Here is a 22000-nt window from a genome sequence, read left to right as displayed (position 1 = left end):
GTCCCCTCGAAACCTTAGTTTTCTCTTCCATAAACAGGGGTACCAATGACGGGCGGAACAGCTCCAAGGGACAGAGCCACACAGACACTTTGATGGGTACTATTATGGGGGGCTGAGGGCCAGAAGCTCATCCAGGACAGTCCCTGCCAGTGCTCAGGGAGTTTTCCAGGAATGCCTCCTGAGGCCTGGAGGGGCGCAGCAGCGTGGAGCCACCACAGGAAGGGAAGGGTGCTCTGGAAGGGGACCCCGAGTGGCTCCTTTTTTTTTAATTATTACAAAAGTTTATTTTTACATCATTTTGCACATTTTTTTTTTCCATCTTGATTGTAATCCCCGCGGGTTTCCCATCACCAAATCACCCCTGTGCCACCACCATAGTCCCATGCATTTCCCTCCTGTCCCCCCCCTCCCCGTTTTTGATCCCATTCCCCACTCCACCCCCACAAAATGTCTCTGGTATATGGTTGTTCATTATTTTTGTTATTTTCCGAGTGGTTCCTTTTAGCCCCACTGCGCTCCCCAGTGAGAGGCCGGGAACCGCACAGGCCAAAGTGCATGTTCCCAGAGCGGGAGGTTGAGGGCAGCCCCGGCCGCTGCGGGATGCTGTGCCGTGGTCTCCAGGGCACAGTTCAGAACCGAGGGGAGCACGCAAGGGACGAGGGGTGTCACCATCAGGCAAGGGAGCGGAGATATATATGTGTGAGGTGAGGAGCTGGGCTGAGGACCCCTTTAAAGAGGCAGAATCATTGAGGGCCCTTCTAGGAGGTTGGGGAGGCCTGGGGTCAAACTGCAGAGCATCAGACAGGGCCTCCAGCTCTGAGGCCAGCCACAGCCTCACCTGAGGAGCAGGGGTAGAAGGGGGAGGGGAGGAAAGGGGAAGGGAAGGGAGGATAAGGGGGGCTGGGAAAGGATGGGGGGAGGGTGAGTCTGTGTGCAGATGCAGCAGCATAGATTAAACTGTTGCCAGTTGTTAATTTTATACGTGAAGTTGTTGATCAGAATGTGATTTAATTGTACAGTATAATCCAGGCTTTTGGAATAAATTATGCAGAAAACTCATCTATAATTAAACAAATCAAAAAACCAGAGACAGGTGACACTGCAGGCTCACCCTCAGAGGGCAAGGGTGGGTGTGGGCGGCTGGACCCTGCAGAAGGCAGGAAGGCAAGGGGGAGGGCTTTGCTTAACCGCAGGCTGGGAGGGGCAGGTCCAGAAGAGGCCCAGGCCTAGGAGGGGCAAGTGCCACGGGACCCCTAGTTCCTGCCTGCCAGGCCACCTCACCCCCATGGAGGCAGCTCTTGCATCAAAGATGCAGCCGTGCAGGATGCCTCCACCATGCAGCCTGCCTGGATATGCCCTGTTCTATTGGGGGTCTATAGGCAGCCTCCAGCCTTCCCCTCCCAGGACCCATGGTAGCCTGGGTGGAGGCTGAGGTGGAAAGGCAGGAGGGGTAGAGGTGTATGCCAGTACAGAACAAGGCCTGGAGGGGAGCAGCAGGGTGGAGCCACGTGCTGCCAAAGGTGCTGAGAACCAGACTTGGCAATGGCGAGGGCCCACAGGTCTCTTGCTACTCTTGTGACAGGCTGGCCAGTTATTCCCCCAGCTGTGGGGGAGGCAATGATTTAAAATAAAGTGCAATTTAATTACTCTGATTATATTTCCGACGGCCTGCCACCTCCCACCTCAGTGCCTTCACAGTCTTCTGAAAGGGAAAAGAAAATTGGGGTGGGGGTTGTAGGCAGAGAGGAGACACACACACACAGGAAGAAAGCTGAGGGGACCTCTGTGTTAGGCTGACCTGCGCTGGGGGACGAGAACAGGAGGATGAGTGAGGGGGCTGCTTCCCCATCGCAGCCTAGAGAAGGGGCTCCCTGCCACAGCCCTCAAAGCTTAGGGAGCAGCCATGGCTCCTGCCAAAGCCCCCCACCCCTCATCCCCCATCCCCCAGGGCCCAGTCCTGTTGCAAGTGACAGAAAGCTCAGGCCACACTCCAGGATGATGCATCTCCAGAGCCACCTCCCCCGAAGTCCTCCCTGACCACTGAGGGGCCATGTCCCTCTCTACCTAAGTCTGGCTCTTCTGAGACCTTGGATTCGCTGTACTCTTGGAGGCCTCGATTTTCCCATCTGAAAAATGGAGATAGAAATCGCCACTTGCCTGTGTACCTGCCAGGACCCAAAGAGAAGGCAGGTGGAAGCCACTGCCCATGGGAGGGATGCCAGCCATGATGACGGCCAGCAGGGCTGCGGTCCCATCGGCTCATCTCCTTTCTCAGACTTGCAGTTCACCACTCATGGGGTGTCTGTGCCTCCACCTTACACTGGGGCCTCCCGCTGGGCTGCAGCCCTTCCCTGATCTGGGAGGACTCCACCCCAAGGGCCTCCTGTGACGACAGGGTCCTACCAGCTTGGCTGCTCATGATGAAAGACTCTAGGACCACAGCATCTTTTGGGGCTTGAAGCCCAGGTACAATCCTGACCACAATTTGATCAGAGCCTCCCAAGGACAACAGGGCTGCCAGCAGTGGACAAAAGTCTAGCCAAGGTCATTGACCTTGGTGAGGAAGCACCGCCCGGCCGTGCACAGAGCACCAAGGGAACCAGGCCAGGGCAAAGGTGAGGGGACCATGCTGGTCCAGCTGATTCAGGGTGGACCAAGGCTCCCCAACTAGCCATCCGCCACTTCACAAGCAGGCAAACTGAGGTGCAGGGCTCAAAGGGACTGACCCATTTTCCACTTTTGTGATTCAGCGAGAGACCTCTATTGTGAGCAACAAATGCCCCCGGAGCATTGTTCCTATCCCCACTTGCCATCCCATGTTCCCAGAGACAAAGACAACCCACGTATCACACAGGAGTGTCACAGACACGTAGAGCTGGGGAGGGTCGGCGCCGCTGACGGTGGAATTAGTCCAAACCGTCGGCCTCAACGTCGCATCCCGGGACCCTGCCCAAATATTGCTCCTTTGTGAGGTTATTAATATGGCGCTGTCCCTTCCCTTTCTTTGCTGGCGGAAAGCATTTCCTTCTAGTTTACCCAGAGCTGGTGATGGCAACCCTATTTCTACCCCTCAGACTAATGGTGAATAGTCATCCAACTTTAATTAGGGCGTTGGGTCCAGCCTGGTATTTATTCCTAACAGGCTGATGTGGGGGTAGGGCACAGGCTCGGAGCCAGGAGCAGCATCACCCAAGACTGGGAGAGCCCAGCATCACCCAGAGAGGCACGAAGAGTTTCTAGGTTGCCACGGCTCATGGCTTCACTCACGACCATCAGCGCAGGTTGGGGGCCACGTGGCAGTGGCAGTGGCGGGGGACTGCACGGGTGAGCAGAGCTTCAGCCAGGGACGCAGGGCAAGGAGGGAAACCTTCCTCTAGGGGTCAGGACCACAGCCTAGAAGACTCACCTGAGCCTGACTTCTGCTTCTGCTATAGTTAACTGGGACCTCATCCTCTCTCCTCTGGGCCTCACGCCATAAGTCGAGAAAGTGAACTGAAGCAGCACAAGGTGATCGTGGGCTGGCACTGTCACGCCCACAGCACAGGGTTGCTGAGCAGCCCCTCGGCAGTGCCCTCCGCCTCAAGGCTGGTTTGGGGCTTTCCAGCAGCAGAGAGAAATCCCTAAGAGGGACTACGCAGCCCCTGCTATACCGAGCAGGGGAGAGGAAGGAGGGGTGCAACAGGAATTAACTGGTGGTTGGAAGAGGTGGGGATGGACACCCCAGACCCAGCTAGGAAGGTTCCACCTAGGTGAGCAGGGTCCTGGGAGTGGGTATTTCCTCCCACCTCTGGGGTGCACCAGTCCCCGTTAGTAGCTCACAGCCAGCTCTGTGGTTTGACCTCTCCAGGTCTTAGTTCTCTGCTCCACCCAAGGAGTGCTGGCCCTGAGTCCTCCACAGGCCATCTGGGGGTCCATTTACCATTAGGTCTGAGAGCGGCTTACCTGCCTGGTGCCTGTGCCTACAAGCCAGGGCCCGCACTGCAGTGCCCTCATTAACCTTCCCAGCAATCAGACCATCACCCCATTCTTCAAAGGGGAAGACTGAGGTACAAAGCCACTGAGTGACGTGCCCTGGTCATCCAAGTAACGAACGATGGCCAGGGTGACACCTCTCTGCAGGAGGCCAGTCTTCAGTGGACAGTGCCGGCCTGGCAAAGCCACCTGCATGTCGAATGGGTCTAACTAAGTGGGTCCCAAATCCAGGCTTGACTTCCCTCTGGATTCCCAACCTTCCTCTCCCAGGCCCTGCCTCCCCTGAGGTGGTAGCTCCCCTGTTCAGGCTAAAAGTCTCAGGGTGACCAGAACTGGCATTTTCTCACACCCACACACAACTTTTTTTTTCTTTTTTCTTTTTACATCATTTTGTACATTTTCCCCCCATCTCAATTGTAATCCCGGCGGGTTTCCCATCACCAAGTCACCCATGTGCCATCACCAAGTCACCCATGTGCCATCACCATAATCCCGTGCATTTCCCTCCCCCCACCCCGTTTTTGATCCCATTCCCCACTTCACCCCCACAAAATGTCTCTGGTATATGGTTGTTCATTATTTTTGTTATTTTCCCGCCTGGTCCATTATACTCCTGCTATGAGTGAAACCGTCTGGTATTTTTCTTTCTCTTTCTGGCTTATCTCACTAAGCATGATCTTTTCCAGTTACATCCAAGTTGCTGCAAAAGACATGTGTTTCTCTTTTTTGGTTGCTGAGTAATATTCCATTGTATATATGTACCACATCTTTTTTATCCAGTCATCTACTTTTGGGCATTTGGGCTGCTTCCATGTTTTTCCAATTGTAAATAAAGCAGCAATACACATGGGGGTGCAGGTATCTTTTTCAATCAGCCCACACACAACTTTTACAATGCCCACAGTGCCCGCTGCCTGCCAGCCCCTGGCCCCAGCCAGCTTGGGTCATCATCTGTCTCCCCAGGACAAGTGCCATTCACAGATCCCTGGTTTCCAATTTCTCTCCCACTCCCACATCCCAATCTGTCCGCCTCCCCACGCAGCCCCAGGGTCCTGCTGGAATCATGTCGCTCCGCTGTCAACACCATGGAACTAGAGGAAAGGCAAAACCCACCCAGTGGCCATACCCCACAATGGCCTCCTTGACTTCACGCCTTGGGCCACATAACCCTGTGTGTGGACACTGTGGCTTGCACACAGTTCTGGCTCCCTGCACAGGCCTGGGCACATGCAGTTCCTCTGCCAGGACGGGTCACATATACCTGTGATGTCAAATAAAGTCTACCTGTGCCTCCCTTCCCTCACACTTTAAGTTACACCCCCTGTTGGTAGGGGTGTGGCTTCCTGTATGTCCTGTTTTAGCCTCACTCCCCCAGACAGCCTCTGCCCTGGGCTGTGAGCCCTGGAAGAACAGGCCCTCCCCAGAGTGCGGGCACCTGTCTGCCCTCCTGGCCCTGCCCACAGCAGCAGAGGTGGGCTGGCAGTAGAAGCCTGCGGAGGGGCTGGAAGTGCAGCAGCTGCCCCTAGCCAGCCCAGGAGGCTCTCTCCTTCCTGGCTCCTCACTGCATGAATTATTAAAGTTCATTTATGATGGGCCTGCCCAGGCCTGTGGCTCCTGTGCATAATTCATGGCTCTCCCAGAAAGGCCCAGTGCTGGAGCAGCCACTTCTTCCAGGAAGCAAGAAGAAAACGCAGAAAGGAATGGACCCTGCCTGTCTTCCCCCTAATCTGTCACCCTGTCCCCACCTTGGGCAATTCAGCACTTCCGCCTACCCCTGCCCCAAGGTACCCTCCCCTACACACGTGGATTCTGGCTCCTGCTGCAAGAATTTCTGGGCTTTCTGCACACTCACCCATTCCTCTCTCTGTGCCTCAGTTTCCCATCTGTGGATGGTGGTTTTCAAAATGCAGTGGCAGCAGGATTGCTCATCTCCCCTCTCCTGGGGGGCCAAGGCTTAGTATGCCAATACCTAGCTTTATTGCTATTGTGAATTCTCTAGAAGTCTGCTGTTGGGACTTAGCAATGAGCTCATGAACCATTTGAGACCTCCCCAGATAAAAGCAAAGGATCCAGGCCAGGCACACTGGGTATCTGCCATTTACTCTGTCCAGGATCAACCATCTGCTCCCCAGGCCAGGAGCCACCTGCCTCTAGCACAGATCATGATCATGGACATTTTGGGGTACCAATACATGGTCTCCAGCACACTCCCCAGGGAGTCAGGGAATAAAATCTCTGTCCATGCCCATTTAACAAATGGGTAAACTGAGGCTTAGTGAAACTGGCTCCTTGGAGGTTATATTGATACGGCCCCTACATAGCCAGCCAGGCACTAGGGGCAGAGAGTCATCTCAAGCCGGGTCTCAGGAGGTGTTGAGATACATGTGGTGATCACCAGGAGAGTCAGAGAGGAAACGAGGAGCTCCAGTTGCCAGTTCCTGTCCCATACCAGTAGGTGAAGTCTAACTGGAGGTGGCAAGACAGGCCCCGTCCATGTGACACCAGGCACTCTGGTCAGATTCTGTGATTCACATGTCCCCATCTCCCCTCCTGCACATCCTCCCAACCCCCAGTATGAGTCAAATCCTCACTGAGCCACAAATAGCTGTCCTCTGTGTGTGTCCTCAACATGGCTTCCTGCCTTGAGGAGGACAGAGATCCCCCTCAGGGTCCTCTGTTTCTTCTCAGGGCAGAGATGCCTCTGTAGAGGGCAGGCCCCTTGAAGACACCCAGTCAGGGGAGAGAGGAAGAGCAAAGATTTCAGAACTCAATCCATCAGGGCCAGTTTTGTTTTCTGCCTTATCCCCTTGCTTCCAGCCAAGTCACCTCCACCAGGACGTCTTCCTAGATTTTTCCCAACTCTCTCAAGTCCACAGTCATCATTCTACTTGACCAACAGGGTAGCCTATTCCACCATCAGGCTCCCTGAAGAACTCAGTTTGCAGCCTGAAGAGTCTTCTGAAAACATTTGGAGTTAGATTTACCTGAACAGCAGTCTCTCACTAGAGTGGTGACTGCCCTACCTGTCTTCCTCTGCAGTGGGAGAGCAGCTGAGGGCCAAGGCTGGGAAAGAGGTTCCAACTTCAGCAAGTAGCAGAACACCACGGAAAGGAGCAACCACTTTGTGCTGAGTGCTTTGTGTGTGATTCCCAGTGAAGTCACACAGTGCCACTGGCCAGGTGCAGGTCGTACAGGCCACTTCATGGTGAGATTCAGAGGTACAGAGATGAAGCAGTGGGCCCAAGGTCACACAGCCAGTCTGCAAAGCCAGACTTTGCAGTCAGCATGTATGGCTGCAGAGCTCAGGCCTGTCCCTAGGCCAGTAGGCCTTCCTGATCGCAGGTGGACTCCAATGGTCAGGATTTAGGAAAACGGTGCAGCGGACGGCCACGCCCTCATTTATGTCTTCCAGCTTTAAAAAGGGGCCCACACCCACATCAGGGCTCCCACTGCCTCCCCAAACAAGCCACAGTTGGGTGCAGGAAGCCCCTCCGTATACCCCAGAGCTAGTGTGCTGTAGGACTTCTGCCTCAGAAGTGCAGAGCTTGCGCTCCCTCAACCCCCAACTAGGCTCCTGGACCAGGTAGGGGGAAAATGCCCTCTTCCCCTGGGGTTTGCTTCTCAGTGGTGTCTGGCTTCTCTGAGAACCAAGCTGCATGCAAATCGAATGTGAGTGCTCAACCTGCCTTGACAACTCACTAGGCAGTGGGCTGGTTACTCTCTGAGCTCTGTGGCGAATCCTTTAGCAATGCAAATCCTGCCTGCCAGCTGTGCAGGGTCCAGAGCTGCAGTGAGGGCGGAGCTTCAGGTGCCACCTCTCTGGCCACCACTTCCTTCTGAGGCGCTCCCTGCGGCCAGGCCAAGAGGAGCGACTGTGCCTGGTGAGCCTCAGTGGTCGTGCCCAGGGCTGGTGTGACTAGAAATAGGTGTGCCAACCTAGCAAGGCTTATGGCTGACAAAACACTCTGCAGGTATTTCCAGCCCACAAATCCCCAACTAGCTCCATTCATTCCTTCCTTCAGATGGTTACTGAAGCCAGTTTCCAGGCTGGAGAGCAGGGAAGAAAGGCTTGTCCCTGGGAGCTTGGAATTCAAGCAGAGCAGATATCTGATCTGATCAAGATCTGATGAGTGGAGGGAGCCAGAGCAGTGGGGAGCAGTGGGGGCGGGGTTTGGGGGGGGAGGATGGACAAACTAAGGGTTCAAAGAGAGGGGAGCTCTGCTTAGTCCTCAGGGCCTGGGCGGGTAGGCACAGCTCAGTCAGCACCTCTCCAGTGGGGTAGGCAGTTCCACTCCAGCACCCCGCCTGCATCTCAAACTCAACATGTCTAGTGCCAGACCGTCCCCCAGACCCAATGTCCCTCAGCAACTCCAGCTCAGCTGGTGACAACTCTGCCTTGCAGCTGCTCAGGTCAAACACATTGGTGGCACTTGGGACCTCTTTCCCTTTCTCACACCACACTCCTCTGCTCACACGCCTCCGACGGCTACCACGCCACTCAAACTTAAGCTCAAATGCAATGGCCCGGCCGGCCCTGGCACCTGCTACCCTCTGCCCTCCTTTCCCTTTGTCTGCCCTAACTAAACCCACCTACCTCAGGGCCTCTGTGCTGGCTGTTCCTCTATTAGGAAGACTCTTCTCCCAGACATCCATGTGGCTCCTGCCTCTCCTCCCAGGGTTTACGTAAATGTCTCCTTTTGAGTGAGGCCCACGCTGACATCCACCCCCACTGAAGCGCTAACCTCCCCTCAAGTCACCCTAGTCCTTCTCCACTGGGTTCTATCACCTTCCAGCACAGCATGTCCACTGCCTGCGTCTTCCCCCGATGCGGTCTCCTGGCCCCTCCAGCGCATGGTCCATGGCAGACGCTCATGAGTGCTGAGAAAGGGGTGAACAGCAGGTCATGCCAGTGTCTATGTGGAGGGAGCGAAGAAATGTGCCCATGGCAGGGAAGGCCATCGACTGGGAGAGGACGGATGAGGCAGGAGCTTCAGGCTGGCAGCATTCCTCTGGGGACTGCTGGCTCGGCCCAGCCGAGGGGCTGCCCTACAGCCCCTGGGGACTGACCTGAGGACCCTCACCCATGGCGTCTACCTGTGTTTGCCAGCCCAGCTCATATGTCCCTGTCCCTGAAGTCAGCCTGTGAGCAGGTGGTAGGACAGACTGCTGCTCCCCATCTCACACGGTGGGGGGTGGGGGTGGGATGTGGGGGCGCAGCACAGCTGCCCATCAGCTTTGTAGATTTTATCAACTACCAAGTTGCCCACTGCTTGGCGTGCTGGGAGAGGCTATTATCACATGACCCCTACCTTCCTGGAGCTCTCCACCTGGAGAGGGGCGTGAGTGTGGGGAGGGCCTTCTGAGGAAGGGGAAGCAGACTGGCAGGAGGAGCCCAGTCCTCAGAAGCATTCATTCACTCATTCCACAGGTACTACCCCATCATGACGGGCCCTGGGGCAGAACTTGTGGGCTGGTTGTGCCAACACACCCCTGTAACTTGGGTTCTGAACCCCAGGATGGGGTGGGGGGGGCAACAGAGAGGGCTGAATCTCAGCCCAATAAACATTAGAGTTTGGGGGTAATAGTAGTATCCCTCCTCCCTCTGTTAGCTGGGGGCTCCAGCAGAAGAAGCCTCTGTTGCAGTCCTAGGTAGAGGTAACCACAAGTACCACATTCTCACCATTTTCCTGCTAATTTGCTCAAGAAACAACTGGATGCTCCATCCTCACAACTACAAAATATAAGACATATGATCCCATTTTAAAGATTAGGAAACTGAAGCACAAATTACTCATTTAAATCCCACATGGGGCCCTAATGAACCCCTATCCTCCGGATCAGGCTTTCCAGCAGGCGGCAGGCAAACACAGGGCGGCAGTAGAGCCCGTGGCTCTGTGTCCCTCTTGCTGGCCCAGGACGTCCCCACCTTTCTCCATTTTAGGGTAAGGGCCTCCTCCATCTGCCACCAGTCTGGAAATCACCAGTGAAACACATCTCCCCCAGCGCCAGGAGCCATGTAATCACCTGATGTAATGGCCTCTGGGGCTGTTTTCTGCGGTCCTTCTGCTGCTGCTCTATGCCAAGGAATTGGGGGCTGCAGAGCCCCAGGGGCCCACTCATAACTTGTGGACAGCCCAAGGCACCAGGGGTGCGAAAAGGCACAGGCCAGGAGGTACAGCAGAGGGATGGAGCGTCAGACTGGAACCAGATCAACGTCAGTGAGTGCCCCTGCTTCTCCGTCCCTCATGAACTTACTCTCGGGAAGGTGTGTTGGGTGCAGACCAAGTTCCCCAGGGCCTCCACAGCCCTGACTAGAGGAGGACAAGGCCCCTGGGGATGGCCAGAGACCTTGAGAGGATGTGTCAGAGCTAGGTCTGGGGTATAAGCCCTGCCCCATCCTCCCCTTTCCCTCACCAGAGGGGGCTCATAGACCCCTGGCTTCCTCCTGGGGTACCAGTCATGCACAGTTAATATTTATTTGGCTTTGGTTCTTTCCTTCTTCACTGTCTACCTCCCCCACAGTTTATGAGCCCAGAAAGCAGGCCCAGCACACAGCTAAGGTGTGGAGGGGCAGACAGCTGAAGAGACCTGGTGATCGCCCCAAAACATGCTGTAGATTCTCATGGCCAGGAGATGCCCCAGAACCACTTTGCCAGCCCATAGCCCACTTCCCTGAAAGCCCCAGTGCCCCCTTGCCAGGCCGGGGCAGGCTCCTGTGTTTACCTTCCTATCCGCCCCCCTCCCTGGCCACGGTTCACTACCTTGATCTATGTGGCTGGTACCGGAAAATGCTGAGGCCCAGGCTCTGGCCCCACACAATTAAAAAACCAGCCCTAGACCCCACCTGCATCTCTCTCCTAGCGCAGTTCTTGGAGCAGCCCCCGAGCTGGGGCAACCCCTTGTAGGACAGCTCCAGAAGCGGGTAGGCAGGGCCTTTCCCCAGCAAATCTAGGCCCATACGGAGCCTTGTCCCAGACCGTGTAAAAGCTGCTTCCTCTTCACAATCAGCTTGGCCTGCAGAAGCCTGTGCAGATCCCCAGCCCAGGAAACACTCAGTGTGTGGTAGCTTGCAGTCCTAGTCGAGGGCAGATGGCCACGGCCCCCACCCGACCCAAGACACAGTCTGAAGGGGAGTTGCAAGGTTTATTGACAGACAAGGAGGGGGAGATGGACTGCTAGGAAGTTCCCGGTGGATACAGAGAAGTCAGGGAAGGCTTTAGGGAACAGTGAGTCCCCGTCAAGTACCAAAGGACAGGCAGAGGTCAACCGGACTACTGGGTGGGTCCTGCTTGGAGCTGGCCTTTGCCACCCACCCAACCTGTCCCTGGTTTACGCCATGCTTGTTAAGCACCCATGGGAGGCGGTCGCTGTGGACCTGGTAGGTAGTCAGCCCTGAGGGTGGAGAGCCCCTTCTGTGCTCATACACACACACACCCCCATCTATTGCAGCAGCCCCCCTCAGCCAGGGTCTCTATAGTACCAACATACAGGGACGCTTCACCCCACCCGGGGAGCTCCTGAGAGGAGGAGGACACCGAGGCTCAACAGAGGAGGGCAGGTGGTTCATCCACAGTGAGAGGGGCAAGGTTCAAGGCTGGGGCTGTGTAGGAGGAAGTGCGGGGGGGACGCTCAGATCATGCAGCATAAGCCTTTGGGGGTTTCTGGGGCCTGTACCTGCCAAGGTCAATCTAATACTGCTGCCTTCTCCCTCTGAGTCTCCCTGCACTGGTAACCAGGGGTGAGGGAGGGAGTGGGGAGGAGAATGGAAAGTGAGGGGTGGAGGGGTGGGGGGTGGTAAGTGAATCTGCTCCTCTCTGCTCCTTCCTCCATGCGCACAGTGGCAATGGCACCACCCAGACAGCTTCAGAGGGAGACTCAGACTAGAGGAGGCCTGTCCTGGCCTGAAGAACTCTGTTCAGTAAAAGCCAGCCCAGAAAGACCTCTGCCATCATGTGACAGGTGAGAATAGTAGCCAGAGGAGCACCCCAATCTATTAGCAGATGGAGCCCAGGTCCTCTCCCAGGCGTTGTGCCCTTGGCTCACTGAGGCCTGGGTGGCCACAGGTGGCCCAGAACTGGCATAGGGAAAGGAGCCCAGAGAGCAGCAGGAAGGGCCAGGTCACAAGGACATGCTGCTGGAACGCGGACCTTGTCACATCGTCAGGGGAGCTGCCCAACAACACCCCAGACCTCTGTGTAGTGAGGGGATGTACCCCACAGCCACCCAGCCCAAGGGAGAATGACGTCTCACAGGCAGCCGCAGCCACGCTCAGCCCCTCCCCGTGGCAGTGGCTGCGGGTCCCATCCCTCGCTGTGGCGTGCATGAAGGCCCAGAGGGCTCTACTCTCCCCGGCTGTCAGTGTCCTCTCATCCCTCCCCTTACCCTCCCAGGAGCCAGCGGTCCTACGAAATCTCATTTCAAGGAACACGCGCAAGAGGCAGCCCTTGTAGAGGTGTAGGTGTGGAGGAAGGGCATGGGCGTGGGGGCACCCTGAGGGTCCCGGGATCAGGGGGCTGTCAGGAAGAGGTGAGCGTGGGGCGTGGCTCAAGGCGCACACCCAGCGCCAGGTAAATCCTGCCTCCACCGTTCACCAACGTGTGATTTCAGCACCCCTTAGCCCTGCTAAGCCTCAAGTTTTCATGCCTGTGAAATGGGAATAAAGGTGGATTGATCTCATTGCATAGCATGTGTGAAAACATGCCATCTGGGCCCAGCTCACTGTGATTAATGACCTAGCTGTTACAGCACCTTCCCTTCACTTCCCCGCTTACCTGCTTACCTTCTTCCCTGGCCTGGTGTCCCCCCCTGAGCAGACACTGCTTCCCAGTTCTCTATCACGCCCCGCTTTCTAAACTACAAGTCCAAATCTGTAAGAATTTCACCCACTTCCAGCCCCAAGGTGACCCCATCTGTAGCTCAAGGGTAAATCCTGATTAGCATGAACCAATCACAGTGCACCTTTCCAAGTGCCCGCGATTGGCTTAGAGTGGACATGTGACCTAGTGCCAGCCAGTGAAGTGTGAAGGAAGTTGGCTAGGGGCTTCTGAGCAGGGGACCCCTGGCCTCTAAAGAGGAACCCAGAGGGAATAGCTCTTTAACTCCAAGTTGTGGTACGTGAGAGGCCTGGAGCAGTGGCAACCACCTTGCTGTCAGGAGGGAAGTCAGTCAAGGACAGACAGCCACATCAAAGTGAGGCCAGCAGAGAGCAGGCGAGGGCTCGGTTCTCATGACAGCCTTTATTAGTCCTCTCTGGTTCTTGTCAAAGGAAAAAGGGAGTAACCCTGGTGAAAAAGCCATCATGCTGTGCTGACCTAGGTGTGCAGGGCCGCCTTTTTCAAGCAGCCAAATACAGTTCCTCAGGTCAACTTTGGAGGATATCACTCCAATGTTTACTTCTGAAAGCCCCTGTGAACTGGGCACAGGGCTGAGGGCAGCCGAAGGGTTGCAGGAGAGGCTGCAACCAGAGGCGAGGGAGCCAGAGAGGACAGGCCGGCCTGGTAGCGGGACACGTGAGCAAAGGTCAGAGAGGCGCAGGCCAGAGCTCTACTGGGACCTGCGAATGGCTTGGCCTGGCTGGGTAGCCTGGGTAGCCACAGGGCGAGTCCCAGAGACAGGACGCAGCCCACACAGGGCCTCCAATGCTACAGTGAGAAGAGGGGTTCCACCCACGGCAGGCTTCTGGCCGGGGGTGTGGGGTCCCGGACAGCAAGGGTAGACTCCCAGGCTCTCACCACACCCGGCCCTGCCTGAGCTCACAGGAGAAAGGTAAAATGAGAAATGCCCATCTGTGAGCACCCTCAGCACTGAGGCCTGTTCTGCCAGCTCATTTCTCTTTTCTAATAAATGAAGTTGGGGGCAGGGCTGAGGTGGGTTATTTTGTGTTTGTTTGTTGGAACCAGTGGTGGCGCCAGCCTGACCTTTAAGGCTTCAAATGCAGCATTTCAGGCAGTGCTGGTGGGAGGAGAACGCAGGTGGCAGAGCGAGGTTATCGGGCTGAAATGCCACCTCAGGCCGGAAACCCATGGCGTAGCAGGGGCCTCTCTCCAACTGGGGAGCCCACCAGCCCCTTCATGCCCACCTGGCGGCCAGCTGTCCTTCCTGAGGGTGCCCAGAGAGCAGTACAGGAACACTGAGGTCTGCCCTAGAGAATGCTCGGAGTGGGGTATTGCTCTGCAGGGTTTGCCAGAGGAGGCCTCAGATCGTTCCCATGTCCCATGCCTGCAATGCTTTTATTTAAAAGAATCGGTTGTTTGTCACAACGCACGGACAGCCGAATAGGAGCAGCCTGAGCGGAGCACTAAGGACCAAACTGCCCAGAGGGTCTGTGGTCAGCACAGAGTGACTCCTTTCTGCAGGCTCCTTTCTTCCACCTCAAACGTCAGTTTGCGCCTGTACAAAGAGGTGTCGGGATTCCCAAAGGCTTCTGTAGCTGCAGGGTGTCCTTCCCAAGTCAGGGACCCAAGCAAGGTCCATATTCCCCAAAGAGATGGTCCCATCCAGCCTCCCTGCCCCCACAGTAACCTCACAGCAACCTCACTGGCCCTACAGGTCACATGGGCCAAGGGCCAGCACCCAGCACAGGGCACCCACACAGTCTTTGTGTGAAGACTCAGCAGATAAAAAGTCATCTCTGAGATGAAGAGGTTCACTGGGGAGTACCCCAAGCAGAGTAACATGCAGGGTCATCGAGTTGAAGCTTTGATATCCCAAATCACACCTGAAACTGATTGTACCAATATCTTGCTGGAGCCAGTACTCCAAGCACACACTAGATGATCTGAGGGAGAAGGGCGAAGTCTCCTGCTTATCACTGCAAATGAGAAGTGCCCACTCAGAGGGAAAGCCCGCCAGCCCAAGGTCACAGAGCCAGGGTTTCCACTCAGCCCAGGCCCAAACTTCCCCCCTACCCTCCAGACTCTATAAGGAAGGAACTATTTGCAAAGATGCTTAGCTTCACAAAGAATTCACAAATCTTCCACTGAATCTAAATACCATTCAATTTGCAAAATTTTGAATTACAAGGACTCAGCCTCTGTGTTTCCTTTGCAGACTGTCAAAGAGCCAGTTGGTAGATGATCAAACTTTCCAGCTCTGCTTTAACTCAGGCTGTTCCTGACATAAAAGTTTGCAAAACACTGGTCCTAACAACCAGGAGGCTTTATTTCTCCCTGCCAGTGTTTACCCAGCCGAGCCCTGGCATTAACTTCAAAGACAGGTGCAGAAAGCGGGCACTGGAAGCACATTCTGGGTGCAGACAGATAAACCACACATATGCTCGCCCGTTCACATGCACGTGCACACACACACAAGCTCACGCCCACATTCACATCTATAGGCACACACAGGTACCTTCACATAAGCCAGCACACAACACACAGACACACCTACGTGCTCATCTCTTCACCTCAGGAACAGGCACGCGTGAGCACCCAACACATGTGCATAAACACACATAACAACACTCACGTAGACACTTCCACACAGAGACTTACATGATCGCGTAGGCCAAGGAGGCACAGGAGCAAAGTCTCAGAAATCACAACTGAGTCTGTCTACAGGGCCTGGCTGTGCAGTAGGTACTGTGCTATGACGCAGGTGCCTGGCACTCTGGGGTGCAAGTACCTCTCAACAGTGACCCTCACAGATCCAGTCGGGATCCACAGCCCTGATCATGCCACCCAGGGGTCAGGCCTATCCCTTTTACACTCCAACCACCATGAGGCAACTCCATTAAGGGAACTGGTTTACAAATGAGGATCCAAGGCCCAGAGAGGTTGAGGAAGTTCCCAAGGTCACACAGTTGGGGAGAGCTGTGTGTGGGCAGAGCCTCCGTGTGCACCCAGGGGGGCCTCATTCAGAAAGACTTGACTAGCAGGAAAGGAAGGCATCAAGGGGGAGCAAGGAGTCCAGGACCTCAGGTGGGCAGGAGAGAGGCAGGGGAGGCGACTTCTTCCTGTCTCATCCAGACGTGTCCCCATACTTTACGAGTCATTATCAAGGTGGGGAGAGATAGCTACTGATCCCAGGAAAGACTTCCCTGTGACCTTCCTTCCCTGCTAAATAACTAGGCTGATCAGAGCCCAAAGTGGGTCAGAGAAAGACTCCGAGACACCCCAGTGTGGCCTGAGGCCAGTCCGGGAGGTGCAGGAGCCGCACGCAGGAGGAGGTGAGGCCAAGCCAGGTTGCGGGTCAGGCCTCACCCCACCATTACCGCGCACCTGTGTTCTGAGTGGGATGTCACAGTCAGAAGGGCCCGGGAAGAGAGGAAATTGGGGTCTGAGGGGAGGCAGGGCCATGTCCAAGGTCATCACCATAGAGCTACCCAGCTGAAAGGGCTGGACTGGGGTTGCCTTTGATAGACAGCCCCCAGGACTAGGCCAAATCTAGTGGGGATCTTGGGGCTCCTTGTCTGTAGATCCCTCCCCACCCCCACCTAATCACAGCTTGATGGGATCTCCTACTCCATGAGGCCCTCGTCCCTACCAGCTCAGTCACCAGCATCAGCAGTGGCCAGGGACCCAGCCACTGAGGTGCGAGGGGGGAGGAGGCCTGTGAGTAGGACCAGGCCTGGGCCACCAAACTGCCACCTGAGTTGCTCAGTGATGGGCAAGACAGGCTTGAGTGCTGCCCCCGGGCCCTGTCCACAACGATCAGGCTCAGACTATGGGCTTGAATGACAACACCCTTGAGTCCTTCAAAGTGACTCCCAGACATCCCTGTGGGGAATTTACAAGCCCTGAGGGGCATCTCAATCCATGTGGTCACCTTCCAGGGCAGTTCCCCGACTTAGCCACAGGCAGCTCAGGAGGCTCTTCAGGTTATACAGGGCAAGAGAGGAAGGGAAAGGAAAAAAGCAAAAACCACACATACACCTCCCTCTGGGAATACGAATATTGATTCTGTAGCTTCTTGTTTAGACAGTAGGCACCAGAAAAAAAGAAAAACAATCTGACATGAAGAGAAGCCTCCCTGTTGACTGGAGGGATGCAGCCAGCGGTGGGAAAGCCCCCCACCCTTGCCTTCAGAGTACCAGGGCCCCAGGGGTGGAAGACACAAATCGCCAGTTCCAGAGGCAGATCCTGAATGTGGAATCCTTGAGGGCAGCTGGGTGGGAGGGAAGACTGCAGTAAGAGGAGAAAGAGACCATCCCCGCCCCCCAACATTACCATGCCAGATAGGGTCTACGCCACATGATGGGCTGCTTACACTCACTCACAAGCCTCCAGCTGCCTCCTGAATAGTTTCTAACAATGGGGACCCTGGTTCCCCAGTCTCCCAGGCCTCGCAGATGAAGACAGCATGAAAACCTAAGTGTCTATGAGGGCTTCTTAAATTGCGCTAAACCCAGCAAAACTAGAGGGACTTGAGGACCTGGCCTCAGGCTTCCATCAACAACCCCTACCCCCATGACCTTTCCAGAATCCTGCTGGAACCTGGAGAGGGAGACAGCATCTCAGCACCTCAAGATGGAGTTCTTCCTGCCCTCCCCTCCATGCTAGGCCTGGTCCACACCTCAAAGACTCAGAGAAAGGAAAGAATGGTTTAGGGGTGTTCCGTGATTGCTAGTGAAGTGGGTGGAGGTGGGTACAGAGCTATGAGTACAGGGTCCGGCAGGGCAGCCCCTGACCAAGAAAAGCTCCCTCAGGACTGCTGACACCTAGGAGGCCGAGGTACAGATAGGAAAGCTTACAGCTAGGAGGCCTAGAGACAGCACACGTCTCAGGGGTCTTCATTTTCTCCTGGAGACCCAGGTTTTGAGTCCTCCACCCCCAACTTTCTGAGCCCTCCGACCTGAAATGCCCAGGTCCCCCTCCTCAGCAGGGCAGGTAAGTGTCTAACAGATTCATTCTCTTCCAGTCCTGCCACCAGAAGTTGTGGAGCTTTGGACAGTTCTCTTCATTTGTGAAGTTTTAGTTTCCCACTTGTGGGATGGGCATGGCCATGGGTGGGGAGATGAAGGCAGGGATGTGGGCAGCGGGCCTGACCTGGGGTCAGGGAGGGGAGTTAGCGACCATTAGCCTGGTAATGCCAAGCTGACCCTCAGGGGCTGAGGGAGGGAAGTGGCCCAGCAACAGTCCTCAAAGAGCTGATATCCCATGTGGGTGTGGGTGGATACAGTGCGAGCTAGAGGCACAAGCCAGAAGCCACTGGAAGGTGTGTGTGAGCCCTTAAAGGAGGAATCTAAACCCCTGAGAAAAACATGCAGTGATGAAGGGACAGCATGAGCAGAGAAAGGAGATAGGAGGGCATGGGAATCTGGCACTCCGCCCACGGGGGCAATGTGAAAGGACTGGACAGAACCCTACCTGCCCACCTGAGGCTATACCCCCTCTCCAATTAATTCTTACCACCAGCCTCTGAAGCAGATTCGACTATCTCTGTTAGAGAAACTGAGGCAAGGTCATTCCAGTGGAGAGGGTCAGCTCTGGAAACCTAAGCTTGAGCCCACAGGACCTACACCTGGTGTCTAATAGGACCCCAAATTGCATCTTCCTGGGAGCTGGCAGGGTCCACCCATACCCACCTGAGGTGCAGGGAGCTGGGCGTGTGTGCCCGCACACAGGCAGAGGGGAGAAGGGGGTTTGGGTGCACAGCGCTCGCCTACTCGTGAGTCAGGCTCTCCCTGGGGACACCAATGTGACAGAGGACTGGAATGAGACTTACCACAGACTAAGAGGGACTCATGTCAAATAGGTTCCCTCCCTTCCCAGGGGCCATCTCAACACAGATGGTCTAGAGGAGGTACCCACTAAAGGTGGGCCCTGGGGAGGGACAGCAGTCTAGTTCCCCTCTCAAATCCTCAACACTCGGAGGGACGTGAGCACCTGCAGCTCTGCATGACAGTGGTGGCAGCGAGAGGCCGCCAAGCCTCACTCCCTCCCTCCTGCTAAAACTGCGGCAGGTTGTTGGGGAAATGGGGGACCCAGATGTGTGATGTTGCCTCCCTCTAATAGGGAGAGCCACTGGGAGGTAAAGACGTGGGCTCGGAGGCCCAGACAGACACACGTCACCCACCATTAACCATAGCTAGACTGACGCATGCCCCATCGTGGGCACTCAGGAAAAGGAGTGCGCACTCCGGCTGTCATTTATCTGCTGGGGAGTGGGGGGTGGGGGGCGGGGTCCAGACCTCTGGCTCCTCTCTGCCCTCTGTCCACTCACCCATGCCCAGAGGAATAGACATTCTGGCCAACACCGTCTCTGGGCTAGAGTGGGGCTGAGAGGGTCCACCCCCCCAGGGGCTCAGCCAGGGTTCCTCCCGCACTCAGGGGGCAGAGAAACTCAGGGATGCTGGGGAACAAGGGACAGAGGTCTGATAGAGATGACAGGGTGGGCACAGAGAAATGAGAGAGGTGGGCAAGGAAGGAGTAAAAGGGGAGGGGAGCGAAAAGATGAGAGACCCAGAGAAGGGGGCAGGGGAAGAATGACAGGATGGGGAGAGGCAAAGCAGAGGGCCCAGCCATAACTGGAAAGAGGAGGGAGCAGGTGGAAGGGAGTCTCCCCCCTCCCGCCCCCCCACCCCCCACACACATACACATATGCACTTGCGTACATGTGGCTTCCTCTGGGTCTGAAAGCTTGACAGGACAGCAAGGGATGAGAGCCCCTCCCCAAGCCAAAGCCCCATCTTGCCTCCAGCAGCGGTCTCTGTCCTTATCCACCCAGAGGCAGCCTTGGTCCACTTCACCTCACGGGCAGAGAGCCACGCGCCAGAGCGACAACAGAAATGACGGCTGGCCAGCAGACCCCAAACCCACACTTGCTTAAAACCCAGCAGCTTGTGAAGCTGGGCCCCACTGCGCCGCCAGATGTGAAAAAGGAAATGACTTTCCTCTCAAGGACCCTCTCCACCGAGGGGTCATCACCCCAGTGCCATGAGGTGAGGGTCCCACTTCCGACCTCAGAAGCCACCTGTGTCAACGAGTCATGCTAGCCTGCTCATGGGGACCCAGGAGAGTTCAGGGAGGATGCCTGCACGCCAGCAGCCCCCCTGGCAGCAGCCTCCACCTTTCATGTCAGTTTAACAAAAGCCCCAACTCCAACCAGCCATGGTGGTGGGTGGGGGGCCTCCCGCGATCCCTCCCCTGCCTCCCTCCATGATCAATGGGCTTCGGCATCTGCGGGACCAGGGCAGCTGAAGGGCGCTGGCTGTCACGGAAAACCTGCGTGTCGCCGCACCATTCGTCGCCTCCCCTTGGACCCTCGGAGCTTCGCGGTCTGACTCCCACCCCCCTCTCGTTCTCTAATAATGGTTTGCAAGACATGTCCCAAACCCTCAAATTAGCTGCAACTGTATTGACGAGAGAAGAGCGTCCAGCTGGAAATGTGCTGTTACGGTCACACCCGCCTCGCCATCCTCTGCCTGGGGACGGAGACAGGTGTCCGCTCTGCTCAGGGTCTCACAACAGTCTACCAAGGAAGACCCCTGCAGGCCCCGCGGGCATCTGACCCACTGCGGGTTGCCAGGAGAGGGAGTAAGGTGGGAAGAGGTGAAAAGAGACGTCTACTCAGACCTTCACGCAACGAAACGGCTAGGGGAAAAAAGAACTGTGGCTTGGCTCTGAAGAAAGAAGAACAACAAAAAAATAATGCTTTTGCTCTTTTTAAACACTGTGGCTTAAGTCTGTTTTCATCACAGCAAACGAAAGACACTAAGACACCCACAAGCTCCGAACTTACAGGATTCTCTTCTGCCTGCAACACCCCCCCCCCCAGACATGTACACGCGAAAAATCCAGACGGTTGACAGAGGACACGTCCAGCGGCACCTGTAATTTGCCAACTGATCACCCGCCTGAGCACAGCCAGGCTGTGTGAGGAGAGAGATGACAAGACAGAGATGCAGGGCAGCGCCAGCCTGAGTTCTTTCTTCCAGCAGGTTTTGAGGGGCTCCGACCCTTGAGTAGAAGTAGTCAAATGATGTAGAGCCCCGTCCCTTCCCTGGCCTCTCCTCTTCCCAGAGGCCAGCCCCTTCCCCTTGACTCCTCATTTCCCAAACTCCAGGCCTGACCAGTGGTGAGTGAGTCCAGGGGCAGGTGGCCCCTCAGACCCAGACGCGATAATGGATAGATAGCAAGACCCACAGGGCAAGGGTGTCTGGGCCCTGACATAAAGCCAGAGCACAGTGCTCACAGAAAGACCTACGCTGCCCTAAAGACCACATGCACTGGATACTCCAGGTCCCAGACACACTGGCCAAGCTCAGCCGGAGGGGATGCCTCAGCTTTCCAGCTCTTGGGGAGAAAGAGGCTCAAGAGATCCACGGAACCAACAGAAGCTGACAGGACCAGGAGGTGCTATTGCTTTGTGGGCATCAGGGGCAGGCAGGGGTCCTCCCTGTCATTCACCTTCTGCCCCAAGCCCAACACCTTCACCTTCCCATGGACCCTTCTCCCCAGTGGACAGAGGGGGCCAGGAACAGGGACACCGGCCCCCTCTGTGGCAGTAGCTACAAGGTGCTCACATAGCCGGCGTCCAGCCTTCTCCCCTCTGGGGAAAAGGCCAAGGAAGACAGGTGCGGAGGAGTCCCCACCTCGGGTCTAAAGCGCCAGGTTGCCACCGGAGAGGAGACGTCGTCCGGCGAACGCGAGGTTCCAACTCTGCTGGGCAGGGGTCGCTGGCTGCCCCTTCACTCAACCCCAGGTTCTCCTCTCACCCGGAGAGCGACAGGGGAATCGGGGGGGGGGGGGCAAGGTCAGGCCCCCACCCCATCCTGAGACTGGGAATCTAGTTCGGCCCCGTTTGGGGGGATGGGTGGGGAGAAGGGGCACCGCGGGGAAGTTTCGCGACGCAGCCAGAAGCGCCGGGACCGCGGCTGCCAGCCCTCTGCGACCACCCCCGGTCGCAACGGGACCCAGCACCCCCGCGCCGGCTTAGGGCGCAGGAAGGGCCCCGGGCGGGCCCGCGGGCGGAGAGGGCGCAGGGTTCCAGCGGGGTCCCGCGGCGGGCCGAGGCCACTTACGTGTGCTGCTGGGGAAAGCTGTAGGCTGAGGCGCCGGGGGCGGCGAGCAGCGGCAGCAGCAGCAGC

General features: G+C 56.3%; 1 protein-coding gene across 6 annotated transcripts in view; it reads right to left on the bottom strand.

The window, feature by feature from the left end:
• CACNA2D2 (calcium channel, voltage-dependent, alpha 2/delta subunit 2) overlaps positions 1–21994 on the bottom strand; it is a 130161-nt gene extending 108167 nt beyond the window's left edge. For all 6 annotated transcript variants that reach the window (XM_012720388.1, XM_012720389.1, XM_012720390.1 and 3 more), the window contains exon 1: positions 21935–21994. The gene's annotated coding sequence lies outside the window, so the exon portion shown is untranslated. The remainder of the gene's footprint in view (positions 1–21934) is intronic.
• Between the last annotated feature and the right edge of the window lie 6 nt (positions 21995–22000).

Source organism: Condylura cristata, unplaced genomic scaffold (genome assembly GCF_000260355.1).
Source record: "Condylura cristata isolate star-nosed mole 26May11 unplaced genomic scaffold, ConCri1.0 scaffold00004, whole genome shotgun sequence".
Classification (NCBI taxonomy): Eukaryota; Metazoa; Chordata; class Mammalia; order Eulipotyphla; family Talpidae; genus Condylura; species Condylura cristata.
This window is presented reverse-complemented; position numbering and strand designations above follow the sequence as displayed.